We start from the raw sequence: 15,488 nt of genomic DNA, 5'->3' as shown, positions 1-15,488 counted from the left end.
GAATTCAATGACTTTTGCAGAGACGCTGGCATTAAGAGGGAGACGACTGTTCCATACACTTTTGAGCAGAATGGTGTTGCTGAAAGTGAAGAATCGAACAATCATGGAAGCCCCACACATGCCATGATCTATGATCAAGGTCTACCAAAATTCTTATGGGAAGAAACTGCCAACATTGTTGTATATGTTCAAAATAGTAGGCCGCATCAAGCTTTGGATTTCAAGACACCTGAGGAAGTCTTCACTGTTAAGAAACCCGATGTTTCTCATTTTAGAATCTTGGGTTGTCCGATATGCTTTCATGTGCCTAAAGAGAAAAGGAATAAGTTGGAAGCTTTTGGGAAGAAAGGTATATTCGTCAGCTACAGTGAAAATTCAAAGGCATATAGAATTTATGTACCTAGTCAAAGAGATGTGGAAGTAAGCCGATGAAAACACTGCTCTTGGGAAAGCCAGAGATGTGGAAGTAAGCCGAGATGATACCTTTGATGAAGACAGTGCCCTCGGGAATGCTAGAGATGTCCCCATCTCAAGGAAGGACGATGATGGCGTTGCTAAATCACAAGAAGAATCTCTGATCGATGAGCCTATGCTTGATGTTGATGGCCCTATGGATCCTATTTATCCACCTCCCGATGATCCCTCTACCTTAAGGAAAAGACCACTATGGCTCAAAGATACTCTCGAAGAAGTTGTAAAGCACCAAGTATGGAAAGATGCGATGAGTGAGGAATATGAATCGTTCATGAAGAATGATGTCTAGGATGTGGTGCCTAGACCCAAGGACAAGTTTGTGGTCACTTCTAAATGGCTTTACAAAATTAAACATGGATTTGATGGAAGTGTTGAGAAATATAAGGCTAGGTTTGTAGCTCATGGCTTCTCTTAAAAGGAAGGAGTGGATTATGATGAAATATTTGCACCGGTTGTTCGATATACCACTATTCGATATATTATTGCTCTCGATGTCAATCAAGGATGGAGCCTACATCATATGGATGTCAAGGCTGCTTTCTTGCATGGCTCACTTAAGTAGGAAGTCTACTTGGAACAACCTCAGGGGTTCAAAGTCCAAGATATAAGGACACAGTCTACTGGTTGAAGAAAGCCCTATATGGGTGAAGCAAGCCCCTAGGACTTGGTATGAGAGAATTGATAGCTATCTTATGAAACTGGAATTTACTAGGAGCTATGCTGATCCAAACCTGTACTTCAAGGTTGAAAAAGACATGCCTCTTCTTTGGGTCCTTTATATTGATGATCTTTTTTAGACCGGTGTAGACCCTCTCATTTATTAATGCAACAGGGAGCTGGCTTTCGATTTCGAGAGGAAGGACCTAGGACTGATGCATTAGTTCCTAATCCTGGAGGTCTCGCAAAAGCTAGGCGAGATTTTCTTTTCTGAAGGAAAATACATTGTGAAGCTATTAGAAAGATGTGGGATGGTGGAATGTAAGTCTGTGACTACTTCGATGGAACTAAACTTCAAAAAGCTATGTGAAAGTGCTGCTGGGCATGAATTGGCAAACCCTTCTAAATATAGACAACTTGTGGGGGCCCTGATGTTCTTGGTAAACTCTCGACCAAACATATGCTTCGATGTAAATACTTTGAGTCAATATATAGTTGAGCCTCATCTCATTCATTGGGTTGTTGCAAAGAATATCTTAAGATATCTTTTTGGCACTATCAACTATGGACTAAGATAGACTATTGGGAATTTTAGGCTACATAGTTATTTTGATGTTGACTGGGCTGACAGTGTGGTGGATAGAAAGAGCATGTCAGGATAGTTCTTTTCTTTGGGATCTGCTTCAATTTCTTGGATGAGTAGGCAGCAGAAATCAATTTCTCTAGGCACCGCTGAGGCCGAATATATTGCAACTAGTATGGCCTGTTGTGAAGCTATATGGTTGAGGAAGCTCTTCAGTGAGCTATTTGAGCACGTGTTGGATACCATTGTTATCTATTGCGACAATCAGAGTGGGATTCGCCTTTCAGAGAATCCTGTGTTCCAAGACCACTCCAAACATATTGATATCAGGTATCACTTCATCCGGGATATGGTACAACGTGGAGCAATAAGGCTCCATCACATCGGGACGGATGAACAGGCTGCTGACATCTTCATGAAGCCTCTTGGTAAGGTTAAGTTCATTGCCTTCAGAGAGAGGCTGGGAGTCATGTAAGGATCCTCCTTAAGGGTCCGGCTTGAGTTGGACATTGAGCTCTAGGAGCTCCTGGGGGCTTGCGATACTTCTTGGAGCTATATGCGACCATAGGGTGAGTGGTTAACTTTCCCCTTTAGGTATGTTGTGTGTAGGGTGAGTGGTTCACTTTCCCCTACTATTGATGACATATGCATAGGATGAGTGGTTCACCTTCTCCTATGGCATATGAGCAAGATGAGTGTTTCATCTTCTCCTACGGATGCTCCAGTATACATCCCATCCTTGTAGTCTAGGACTCTTGGGAAGTACCTCTCATCTGGCCAACGAATTGGGAAAAGAAGATAAGGAACATAGAACTACAAATTGAGGCATCATGTATTGCCGTACTCCCTATGTCTAGAATGCATGATGTTCAACAGCTTGATCATTTAGGATCAAGTCCGATTAGGGTTCTACCACCGGTTACATGCACTGACTTTTGTCAGTGGAGAGTGGTAAGGTCTTGTGTCTCACTCTCCATTGATTCTTCTTATTATCTATATCAATGTTCAACAGAGCTGAGATGAGATGCAGAGATTGCACATGATGACAGGATGGCATGATGATCGATGGTCAGAGACTGGCAGGTGGAATTCTCCCTAGTTGAGAGGGAGTGTTAAAGTTGGCAACTAGGGCGAAATTCCACTTTGGACAGATCGTTTGATGGAGATAATTATTGCATTGAATTCCTCTTTTCGAGAGGACGAAAATCGACCTAAAGATCACTAAATTTGGACGGGGAGAAATGTGTTTTTGAAGTGAAGCCCACACGTGTAATTTGTCGAGGTCGGCTACACCATCATCTAGGCTGATGAAGCCCAAGAGACATGTCTTTTGACCCACATTGACTCATATAAATAAGAGTGACCTCCAACCTCATTTGACATCATCACAACTCACAACATATCTTCTCTCTCCTCATTCTATTGGTTCGTACAACTCAGAATTGGAAGGAATCTCTCACACGTGCGAAGGGACAGGTGGTTGTTTCAGATTGGCCGAATTTCAAACTTATTGCAGGGCGTTGACCAACATTGACTTGGGTGTATTTGACCTCCTTTGACTGTGTTTTTGGGTGGAATTTCTCTATTTCTTTAGGCTGTGTTACCGCTCAAACTAGTAGAGGACCTAAAGGGGATCCCTAAAGGGCAAATGCTAGGCCAAGGGCAATAAATGGAGACTTAGCCCACTGTCACCTCAGCTAAGGCTTGCTTCTATTTACAAACTTTCATCGATGGGAGGAGACCCGGTACATTATGGAGTCACTGATGAAGGATAAGTCAATGAGATGATGGGGGTGACCCTAATAATCCCTTTCTTGGAAGAGTTGGAAAGATAAGGCTTGCTTTCTAAGCAAGGTACAATGTCTTCGAGGGAAGGGAAGGGAAGATTTAAGGGTTAGGTTTATGAGATACAACTTATGAAGGAACTTCCCAATTCCTAAAATCCTTATTGCAATTGGTATCCCGAATGGTTCTTGAAGAATTGTCTTTTCAAAGGAGCGAGACCACACAAGACCAAGTGGACCCAGTCCTAGGATAGGAGGAATGAGTGTGGCAACCAATGATGCTCTTACCCTAGCCAAGGTGGGAAAGGATCAAAGGAAGAATTTCACTTGAAGGGGCTGATTTGATCCCATGAGGTACTAGCCTTGGGGATGCTAAGGCTAGCTTTGATCCCGGAGGTAGGGCTTGGCTTTTCTCTCAACTCCACCATCGGAATGGCTTCAAAATTACAGGAGACCTTGAGGATACACCAGAGCAGGTTACCGTAAGAGATCGAACTTTTTGGAGGGCTAGCTTGTCAGGAAATTGATGCCCTAGGTGCCCCAACTTGGCTAGACCTTGAAGAAAGTGAAAAAATGTGATTTTTGGTGACTACCATTGGTAGATGCGTTTCTTAGTCTTTGGGAGAATGGAGTCTATGATGAATATGAGTAGGATTTATAGGTTCCCAGTGAAGGAGTCCTCAAGACCATTGCGCTAGCCTTCCAGGTCAAGGAGAAGCAATCTTGCAGCTTTTATGCTTCAATGCACAAAGGGAATGGCTTTATCAAGGTCAAATTCCTTGATAGAATCACCCCTAGGAGATTTCCTTCATATTACATTGTCCATACATTGAGAGATGCTATAATAGAGACAAAATTCCACAATTTTAAGCAGTAAATGCATGCAACAATTAGCCCTAGAACAACGAAAATCCCAATACAATGTATGTGACAAAGTAAAACAAGAATAACATTAAAAACATATACTTACATGTAATAAAATATATCCAACCATTCACAATTGACAAGAGAGAAGCTCCAAGGGAAGATAGACCAATATCCGCACATCAAAATTCATCCATAAAGCTCCCATTCATCCTTTAGAAAAAAGTGCGAAATTCTCAAGAGAGAGAAGGGATCGAAACCAAAGTGATGATGAGAAAATGAACTCATCTCACTTGTATTTATACACAACTTAGGAGTTCGAATTAGCCTCCTTGGCCTCCATAAGCCCCACAAATAAAATAATGTTCTAATAATTCAACTTTTGGTGACAAGCCCACCAAACTAGCTCATAATGAATGGCTTATGGAGGCCATGGCGTGTTGTCTACTGCTGTGGAGGCCCATGGCTCTCAACGTACACCCTACATGTGCCAATGTAGCTCTTTGGAGGATTAGGACCCTGTATAGGGAGACCAAACTCAAGATGGAGACCATCTACAATCATGCATAAGATTCAATGCGTCTCTTAGCTTTCCAGTACAACAAGTTATTAGAGAAATCAAGTAAATGAGTTAACCAATCATGGACCACAGGTGGGGACCTCATAATGGCCCGCCCTTCCACAATGGGCTTCGGGTTGTGTCAATGTCTCCTAAACTCCAAATGGGGTTAACCAATAATCCTATTAGGTGATTTCTACTTCTAAAGGGGATAATATAGTCAAGGTACATTCTTCAAAAGGTGGTGGCATGTGACAAATAGGTGATTGAAATAGGGGATGAGAAGGGGCAACCCTGAGTCACATGCTGGGGTACAAGGGTAGCTAATAAGAGGGGAGCCCACACTTGGGTTTATAATGTGTAGGAGGGAGAAATCGTGGTACATGAGGTGCCCCGACCTTGATTTTTCCACCCGTTTTTATATGCCTTTGCCTTTTTATGATTTTCTTTGATTAACTGCTCAGGGCTCAAGGGGTGAATACCCCCTTTTAATTGTGGGGTGGTTTATTGCCCACCAGGGGTTGGGACAATCATGGATTCCTATATGATGGAGAAGGTTCATAGAACTTGTAGGAACCAGGTTGATGGCCATGATGATGGGGTAGGGCTCATGTATTGTCTCTTGCTCACGTGCTAAATGTCTTTGTCCTAACCATCTTTTGCATTTTGTGGTACATTTTCCTGTTGAATGTGGCCATGTATGCTTTTATCTTTCTTTCTAGCTACATCAACCTCCGGGCTTCATTCCAGGCCATGACCCATGGTGTGGGCAAGGGGAAGGGGCACGCTAACCCTGTGTGGACCCAGGTGGGAGAGATGATAAATAGGGTAATAATGAATGGAAAGAGGGTAATATAAGCAGATAAGGGAGCGGGAGCATGCAATGAAAATTGGGGTTTCCCATGAAATCCCATCCCTAGAACCAAATGGCCAGTAAAAGAGATCCCACAGGACTAGAATTCAAGGTTAATACCCAAAAGGGGTCTAGGGGACAAAAACACAGACTTAACCCATTCTTTCCGCTGAATCCCCCCATTAATCCATGCCCATAAGTGTCCATGATAATCAAACTACAATACTCAATTTCAAAATGACAAGGCATACCTTTAGGTTTGAGAGGCCCATCTTCAAACATACGATTATGGTAGATGGGCGAGGGACCACATAGTTGGCTCAGGTGGTGGAGAAATGGCACAATGAGCTAGCTGGTGGCTGAGGACCACCTTGGAGAATTTTTTTCTCCTAGGGATATAACCCAAAAAATAGTGGGTAATAGGCTGCATTGGAGGACACAAAGATTGAGGAAATTTGGGCTAGTTGACTAGCGTTGACCTTATTGCTGATCGCAGGTTTGATCGCAGTGAGAAGTGTAGATTTTGACCAAGTTTTACTGAATGTTTTGGGACTGTTTTGAGGTGACCTTGACCAACAAGGGAGGCTAAGTTCCTCTCTTCTTTGACCGAGTTGTTTGGAGAAGTTTGACCAGAGTTTGACTGTTGTTGACTTTCTGGTTAGGGTAGAATTTCACTGTTGTTTACTGAGGGCAGAATCGTAGATTTGACAGGGCTATTTTGCACAGTGATTTGGCAAGTCAATTTTGACTTTGACTTTGTATTATTGTACTCCCTCTCTCTGTTGAACATTTGATATTTATAATAAGAAGAATTGATCAAGGGTATTTCACATCTTTCGGGTTTTTCCTTTGCTTGAGACAAATTCTTGTGTTCTCTTGTCTTGGCTTGTCTTTTGCATTTATTGTTTATATTCTATCCACAATTATTGTTAATGTGATTAATGGTTTATGTGATTGCTATTGAAAATTAAGTGGAAATTATCATTGGGCTAATGAAAGGACATTGAAGTAATTGTTTGAAGCATAGAACATACCATTGTTATCTAAAATTAACACCAAGTCTCCCCTTAATAATAACCATGGATGGATTTTGAGATTGTTTTCTGGAATTCGATAGGAAATTAAGAATTTGTCTATCCTCTTTGTGATTCTGACTTCCTCCACTCTTTTGTTCTTCCAGGGAGGCAGTAACTTCAAGGGTTGAATATCAAGGAGGCCTACCCCTTCTAGGCACTCAAGGAGGAAGTCTAATAGAGGATAAGGCTGAGTAGTAGGGCCCCAAATTTCATAGGCCCCCAATGTGAAATTGAGATCTCCTCCACGCACTACTTTTCCCCCTCGGAGGAGGGGATTGTAGAGAGTGGTATCCCAAAACTCCTTTTTGTTAATGTAGGAACTATATATTGAGGGTAGAGTATATGCATACATAGGTCACTAGAGTGGAAAGAATTGGCCAAATATGATTTTATTGACCAAGCATTAGCAAGATTCAAAGTATTTTTCTTTTATCCTGAGGCCAATCCACTCGATCTTCCAATTGCATCTACAACTAAGAAGTCCCAACATGGCAAGGAGGATAACAAAACAATGGAGGCCTTGGTGCCTTTAAGCATTGTTTCTTGAATGAAAAGGATCTGGGGATTGTGAGTATCCATAAGACAATTAATGTCCAATTTCTTTATGGGGTTCACAAACCGTTTCAAATTTAAGGAAAAGGATTTAAATTGGGGAACCCTCTTCAGGGTTGGTTCTCTAAGGGTCCTATTGTTGAGAAATCCAAATAGTGGCAAGTTAATCGATTTCTCTTATTATGACATTATCTTGTGATGTTTCATTCTTATTATTCTTTCTTTCAATTTATCTTTTGTTATCATCAAGACTAATGCCAAACAACAAATAAAAGAGGACACGAGATGTAGGCACGCAGCCAGGGCAAAACCCCACTCTATGGGGAAACCCAATTAAAAATTCTTTATTCTGTGGATTCAAAACAAGATGAGATGACCAAGATCTTCACAACCTATACTAGAGACTTCCTCCATCAAGTCAACCTTGTATTTTCTTCTTGAGCTGAGTAGTAGCTTATTCTTCAACGTCTTCCTTGCTTCGGTCCTTCAATAAGATTATGTTTCAGTCTTGTAGTTTTGAGGCTACCTTCTTATCATACATCGGTTCAGATTTGATGTAATACAAACTGTAGACCTCCTTCATTGTTGACTATGTTTTGAATTGTAGCCCCCCTTCAAAGGTGTACCGAAGTCTATCACTGTGACCACCTATGATCTGAACTGCTCTGAAGTCTATCACTGTGACCAATGAGCTCCCTTTTGAGATTTTCCACCGAACTGTGATTTCACGAATTCATTTCTGAAGGTGATCCGATTTGTCTCACTATGATTTGCACCAAGATTATACTTGTGATATGCGAATTGTCCTACTGTGAATGGCATCGAGATTATACCTGTGATATCCGCACTTACTTCAGAGGTCTCACGAATTCTCTTCTCTGAAACTAATCTGAGCTCCTCATTGTGATAGTACCGAAAACTTCTCTCTGAAATTTTATCCGAACTTGTCTTCTTGTCATTTGAGCGAAGTCCTAATGCTTGTATATATAGTTGTTTGTCCATTATAAATGAGCTAACATGAGTCCTTGAAGAGAAGTGCCTTTATATTTAGGCCGACTAGATGAAGAGGCTGACTTGATGGAGGAGTCTTTGACCAAACAACAATTGACTTTGACAACAACCTAAAGCCTACAATGGAGGCTTGACCTATAACAATTGACCCAAGCATGAAACCCATGCTTTAACAAGTCAATTAAAATAATAATAAAATTTCTTTTGCTTTCTTTTGACAAATATATTTCATTTTGACTCAAGTACAATTATGAAGACCGAACCTAGTTACATTCTTCAACACTCCCTCTTAACTAGGGAGGTATTCATATTTACATATAACCATAGAGGTACATGGAAGATCTCAAAACACATAATCTACGAAGAAGTTTAGGCACCGTAATGCCATGGACTAGATTCTTGACCAGGGCAATCTATCCAAGGTCTCTCAACAGTTTAGGCATCGCAATGCTACAGACTAGGTTCCTGACTAGGGCAATCTATCCGAGTGGGACTAAGATGGACTAAAGCTTTCAGCCTCGCTAGGTACCATCAGACTTACTTGCTAACCATCAACCTAGGGATCCAGGTGTGTATCTGAGGTCAGAGCTCTATGACCAACACCATGCTCCCTACTTCGAGGCCTAGACATCAACACAAGGTGCTGACTGGATGTCCTCCCAGGCAATGCTTCACTCACAAAGCCTCAATAAATCTCTCCTAATCAAACTGATCGGTAACCAACATGCTATCAAAACTTCGAGAGATTTACTTGTACAAACACAACCCCAATCAGTAATACACTTTCAAATGTACATAAACAAATACAAACCTTTGAGGTCTTTCGTACAACCGGATGTTACTTCTCAATTTATCATAGTAGGACTATCAACCAAATTTTTGACAGAAGATTCCTCAATCATACACTTTCCTTTCCTACTTCACATGCATCAACATATTCTTCAAAATGCATTCTCCAATCAAGACTTATGATATACCCTCCCTCTCAATCAAGGAGATTTCTTCTATCTAGACTTCCTCTTAACTTAGGGAGATCAACTTCTTCTTATGACATTGGAGAATCTTTCATGACTTCCATCCTTCTCATATCAATTTCTCTTACGAACATCTACACCATCTTGAAGATGATGTACTGCACAACTTAGATAGCAAGTACAACCAAATCTATAGAAGCATGAAGTTAACCATATCAAAATCTCATAATAATGGAAGCATTAGACTTTACAAACATACTCAGCAAGAGACTTTATTTTAATACTTCAACTTCTTGCCTAGGTTTGGTTACAAACTCTAAATCACATCAATAGCTCAATCAAGGTATCTAGGGTTTTAACAAGTTCTTTGATATAGCAAACCCTAGAAACAAATTTGATTAATATATCTAACAACATTCATAATTCATATGTTAGACTTCCTACTAGGATTTCGTGTGAACCCTTGATTTTATATATGAGCTCTGACAATCAAAACAAATCACAGTTTAATTAACGACATGACTAACTTCTACTAGGGTCTGATGTAAACCCCAGATTTCTCATCTACAAATTCTCAATCAATCACTATATAGATTCATAGATTCGAGATTGTTATATGATACATACTAGAGAATTTAACTACTACTAGGGTTTAGCTGCAAAACCATAGATTTCCCAAACAATATTATCCTAGAATATCAAACTTTGACTAGGGCTTGTTTCCCAACCCTAGGACTCATGACCATTAATAATTAGGTCAACACACATATCTAGGAATTCATCACCATGCATAACCACATCATATGTCAGGCAAAATTAATACATTAGACATATACCGACCTAGACCAGGCTAGGTTTTGACCAAATAGACACACATACACCTAGGGTTTCATCCCTAGTATATAACAAGGGTTTTGCTTATAGGACCAATCAAACCCTAAAGATCTAGGGCTTTAATTTATAACATAACAAACCCTACTTTACCAAAACTTCAAATGTTTGGGATCTCAGACAACATCATTCAACCCTTTCAAGTTAGGGTTTTCATGATCATACCAAAACCCCAAAGATGACATCATCATCATCAAAAAATTCAAATAACATTTCCCAATAACCTTAAGCAGGCTAGGGATTCACACATTATCATTAGCATACCCTTAAGTTAGGGTTTTCCAATGAACCTTTCTAGGGTTCTATGAGAACAATTACGAATGTGAGGAGGGTAGGTTTATCACATGATAAATCACCCTAAACAAGAATTTTTATGAGTCAAGATAGCTAGACATAATGATGTTAGTAATTTAATACAATTTTCAAAATAAGATGAACGTACTTTTTTATATTAAGAGATTTTTACAAGGTATATAGTCTAAGACATATCTGGAGATGTTCCTTGACAAACCTTGTAAGGATTCCTTGAAGTGTTCTCTTTGTGTTAAGTCATGATCTTTTATACCTGTAATACATACTTTCAAGCAAAGCATGTGATAGCAAGAACATAATTTAATTTCTCAAGTTAGATCTTCTACGTAACCATGGAAGATGGAATCCTATGATATCGAAGTTCAAGTTATTCATTCTTTCAATCAACATTAGGATTTTTACTTGACATCCTAGATTACTTGTAAACCCTAGAAGATAAGGATTAAGGTTCTAATATGAGATTTTTGTATGTTATATAAGGATTACAAATTTTTTCCTAGACTAGCTATGAACCATTTAAAATTAGATATATTGAAAATCTAAAAGCTTATGATTATACGTACCTTGTGTTTACATACCTCTGATTTTGATAGCCCATTAGACTTGTTGCAGTGACAATGCTTGATATCTTTTAAGCTGGTTGCTTGTGCTTGAGCTCGTATAAGACTTGTATTCTTTTTCCATAGGACAGACTTCAGATAGTCTTCAAATGAATGCTTTTGCTTTATCAAATCCTCCTTTCATTGCCTTCAACAATAGGCTTGATACCAATTTCATATATTTATGACTAGTGTTATTTGGTTAGGGCTTCTATAATGGTCTTTCAGAGTATGTTGAAGATGCTTTTAGACTTCGGTCCTGTGATGACTCAATCCATAGTTTCTTCACTGAAATTCTATCTCTTGTTTCCACCGAAGAACTTCTCTGAGAATCCGCACTTGCATCTTAGAAATATATGTCGAAATTCTCTATGCAATTTATAACGAAGTTACTCTTTTATTATACTGTGTCTTTTTCGAAATTCTACACACTCATTCTTTGAAATGATCCGACCTCTTAATTAGTGTGGGTTTCTTATTGAGCTTCTCGGACCTTTTGAAAGGTGAGCTTCTTTGAACTTTTGAAAGGTGAGCTTCTTAGACCTAAGTGTGGGTTTCTTCCTTGTGCTCGAATATTTTGAAAAGTGCTACCCAACCTTTCCTTGTGCTCGAATATTTTGAAAAGTGCCCATAAATGTCCTTCTTACCTGGGATCTTGATCTAATTGACATGTTCTTCAAGACAAATGCAGAGATAACCTTTCACTGAGAATACTTCAAAGATGTATAAGTGACCTTCACTTCAAGCTGCCTTTGATCATGACCTTAGCTCTGATACCATGTTGAGAAATCCAAAGAGTGGAAAGTTAATCGATTTCTCTTATTATGACATTGTCTTGTGATGTTTCATTCTTATTATTCTTTCTTTCGATTTATCTTTTGTTATCATCAAGACTATAATGCCAAACAACAAATAAAAGAGGACATGAAATGTAGGCACACAGCCAGGGCAAAACCCCACTCTAGGGGAAAACCTGGTCAAAAATTCTTCCTTCAGTAGATTCAAATCAAGATGAGACGACCAAGACCTTCACAACCTGTACTAGAGACTTCCTCCATCAAGTCAACCTTGTATTTTCTTCTTCAGCTGAGCATTTGCTTATTCTTCAACGTCTTCCTTGCTTCGGTTCTTCAATAAGATTATGTTTTGGTCTTGTAGTTTTGAGGCAACCTTCTTATCATACATCGGTTCAGATTTGATGTAATACGAACTGTAGCCATACTTCATTGCTGACTATGTTCCGAACTGTAGCCCTCCTTCAAAGGTGTACCAAAGTCTGTCACTGTGACCACTTATGATCTGAACTTCACTGAAGTCTATCACTGTGACAACCGAGCTTCCTTTTGAAATTTTACGCCAAATTGTGATCTAACGAATTCATTTTTGAAGTTGATCCGATTTGTCTCTCTGTGATTTGCACCAAGATTATACCTGTGATATCTGAATTGTCATAACAATTTCCTTCATTAAAAATCCTCGGGAAAATCTGGGCCTAGACCCACAGGGAAAATACACAGGAAAAATTCACTCATTGCTGGAACCTGTAACTAGGACCACAATGGAAAAACTCGGTCCAACAGGCCTCCTGAAGAATTTGGCCCTGGAGAAAACTCGGCCTCCACCACCAACAAATCAGCTCTCTCCTTTCCTCCTCATATGACCCCACGGTGTACTCAAGAGTCAAGATAGATGGCCCACTGGATAAATCGACCTCTCCACAACTTGGCTTCCTCTGTGCTTCAGCTACTCGGCCTCTCGATTTCTTGAACTCAGCTTTTTGGAAATATTCCTGAAATGTCCCTGCACTCTTCTTCCCTTCTCTTCAGTCTAGCTGAGTCTCTAGCTCTAGAGAAAATCACTTTCTCCACTTGTGTGTCTTCACCTCTCCTTTAGGCTTATTTTATAACTTCATTAAGCCAAATCCCTATCCCTAATCTCCTTAGTGATTGACGGTCGAGATTAAATTTCGCCTCACTTGAGATCAGTGGTTGAGATCATATCTAAGTCATTTAAAATAATTTTATTATTTATCCTTGGTACTTTGGGTTAATAGTTCACAATAATTAATTGACTATCATTATTGTACTTTTCTAAGTTAGACTTAGGAAAGAAGTCATAAATCATTTACTCCACCGAAGCACCTAAAGTGACAATCAACCATCTCCTACATGATAAGATACCAAGCTCATGTAGAAGACTTAAGAAAGAAGTCATAAATCACTTACTCCACCAAGCAAGCACCTAAAGAGGCAATCAACCATCTCCTACATGCTAAGACACAGAGCTCATGTAGAAGACCTTCCAAAACTACCAATAACTTCAATACATGTTGCTTGAAAGTTTTTTCTTGATGCTTCTCTCCAATTGTTTGTGGAAAGTGGGCGACTGCAGATGACATCCACGTTTCCTTTTGACAACTCATTAAATTTCTATAGTGGTAACAAGTTCATGTCCAGTTTAAATTCCATTCCTTTCCGACTTCACATGCACTTCTAAATTCTAATGAAAGGAACAGAGAGGGTCAAAAGGGTGTCAAGCTTCATGCATGACTCTTTTTGATTTGCTAGTTTTGCAGTTGTTGGAAAGAGTTCTCCACCCTAGGTTTGTAGTCACTAAGAAAGTACTAAAGTTTGCTTTAGATTCTAGGACAATCTTGATTTTAATCTGTTTTTTGATGCACATGGGCTGAGCGTTCCCACCAGAGGGGTCTAGTCTTTAGCAGTATTCCTAGCCATTACAATGGCAAAACAGTACAGGTTAAAAACCTGTTTTAAGTGATGCACAGTAATGTTCACCACACATATGGAATGCTAGTAATTACCTAGAAATTTTTTGATCATCTTCCAATCAATCCTATGTTTTCTATTAATCATTATACAACTGTCACAACAACCTCATTGCAATGTTTTGTTCAGATTGAACTTTGATATTGTAATTACAAGTGAATGCTTTGCATGTTATTGTACAGTCTAAGAAGGGTTCATTAGATATATTTATTCTTTAGTATTAGCAAATCTCATAAATGAAGGCATATATTGTGCATTGATAATAACCTCCTGCTTGTAATTACAAATGACTGCTGTGCATGTTGTTGTTAATTCTAATAAGGCTTCATTAGATATATTTGCTATTTAGTGTTAGCAATTTCATAAGCATAGGCACATATAGTGCATTTCTACATGGGTGCATACGGTTCATTTAGATATATTTACTATTTAGTATTAGCAATACCATAAACGTAAGCATATAAATTTGCTCCTGCTTGCATTTCTAAATGAGCAGCTAGGTTCTTAAATAGGGTTTTAATTTGTAAACTATTTTTTCAGACAGGATTATGTTTGCTGCATATTCACGAGATCATTTGGATTCTTCAGCATTGGATCGCTAGAGGCATATCATCAGAATCTGAGGTCTGGTATTTATGGCTCAGAACTTTCAGACCTTGTGTATTGTTATTGTCAGTAATAATGCTTCTTCCCACCCTGTAAGCAGTTTCTAGGGAATGTGCAGTGATTTGATTTTCTAGCCATAAATATGAGCAAGAACTCCTTAGGTTGGCTACTTCAAGTGCATGTGCGAGTTTCTGCAAGAAATAGGTTTATGCATTGCTTGCTGTCTGCCTTAACTGGAAAGTAACATTTACTCTTGTTATGTAAAACTCAAGAAGTTTTTGAAGCCTCCTGCTGGAATTGTGCCGCATAAGTGGCTTCTCTGTTTGTGTAATTCCACTTCATCCATCAATCATCATTTCTGATGCCCGTGTACATATTTACTGGGCGTCTGTTCGAGTTTATGGTGGTCAGGGGATGGCCTCACCATTATTTACTCTTTCCTTTTACAGCATCTTTAGACATTGACCTAAATCATTTGTAAATCCATTTGCCAGGTAATTTTTCCTTTTAAAATATTGTGGTTTCTTGTTGATTTTACATCAGCGATGGGCTCTGTTTGGCTACAATAGCTTGCTATTAACGGGGTAACTTGATTTTTGTTTTATCTTTTATTGGGCTAGGAAATTGGACTCCCTACATTTATATGGCATTGGTGCACTCTTTTAAATTAATTGTCCCACTATACTGTAGTGGAAGAGGTCAGTATGCTCGCTTTTGTTAAATTTTTGCAGAAGTATTATATTTCAAATCTAAAAGCTTTGCCTTGACACCTACATTTTACGTAGTTTACTCAAGATTCTGAAGTTTATTCATTACTTGAATTGCATAGGATGCTTCAATGGATTGCTAGGCTAAATAATTAGGCATCTAAAGATGAGGCCACTGATAGTTTCAACATTTATTGTTT

At 39.2% G+C, this 15,488-nt stretch overlaps 1 protein-coding gene across 1 annotated transcript in view; it reads left to right on the top strand.

The window, feature by feature from the left end:
- The window catches only part of LOC149220237 (uncharacterized), a 34,644-nt gene extending 19,526 nt beyond the window's left edge, over positions 1-15,118 (top strand). Inside the window, exon 2 of the mRNA XM_089384706.1 lies at positions 14,516-15,118. The gene's annotated coding sequence lies outside the window, so the exon portion shown is untranslated. The remainder of the gene's footprint in view (positions 1-14,515) is intronic.
- The last annotated feature ends 370 nt before the right edge of the window (positions 15,119-15,488 follow it).

This window comes from Pinus tabuliformis, chromosome Q, assembly GCF_031772625.1.
Source record: "Pinus tabuliformis cultivar Carrire ecotype Pingquan chromosome Q, CPIR1, whole genome shotgun sequence".
In the NCBI taxonomy this organism is placed as follows: Eukaryota; Viridiplantae; Streptophyta; class Pinopsida; order Pinales; family Pinaceae; genus Pinus; species Pinus tabuliformis.
This window is presented reverse-complemented; position numbering and strand designations above follow the sequence as displayed.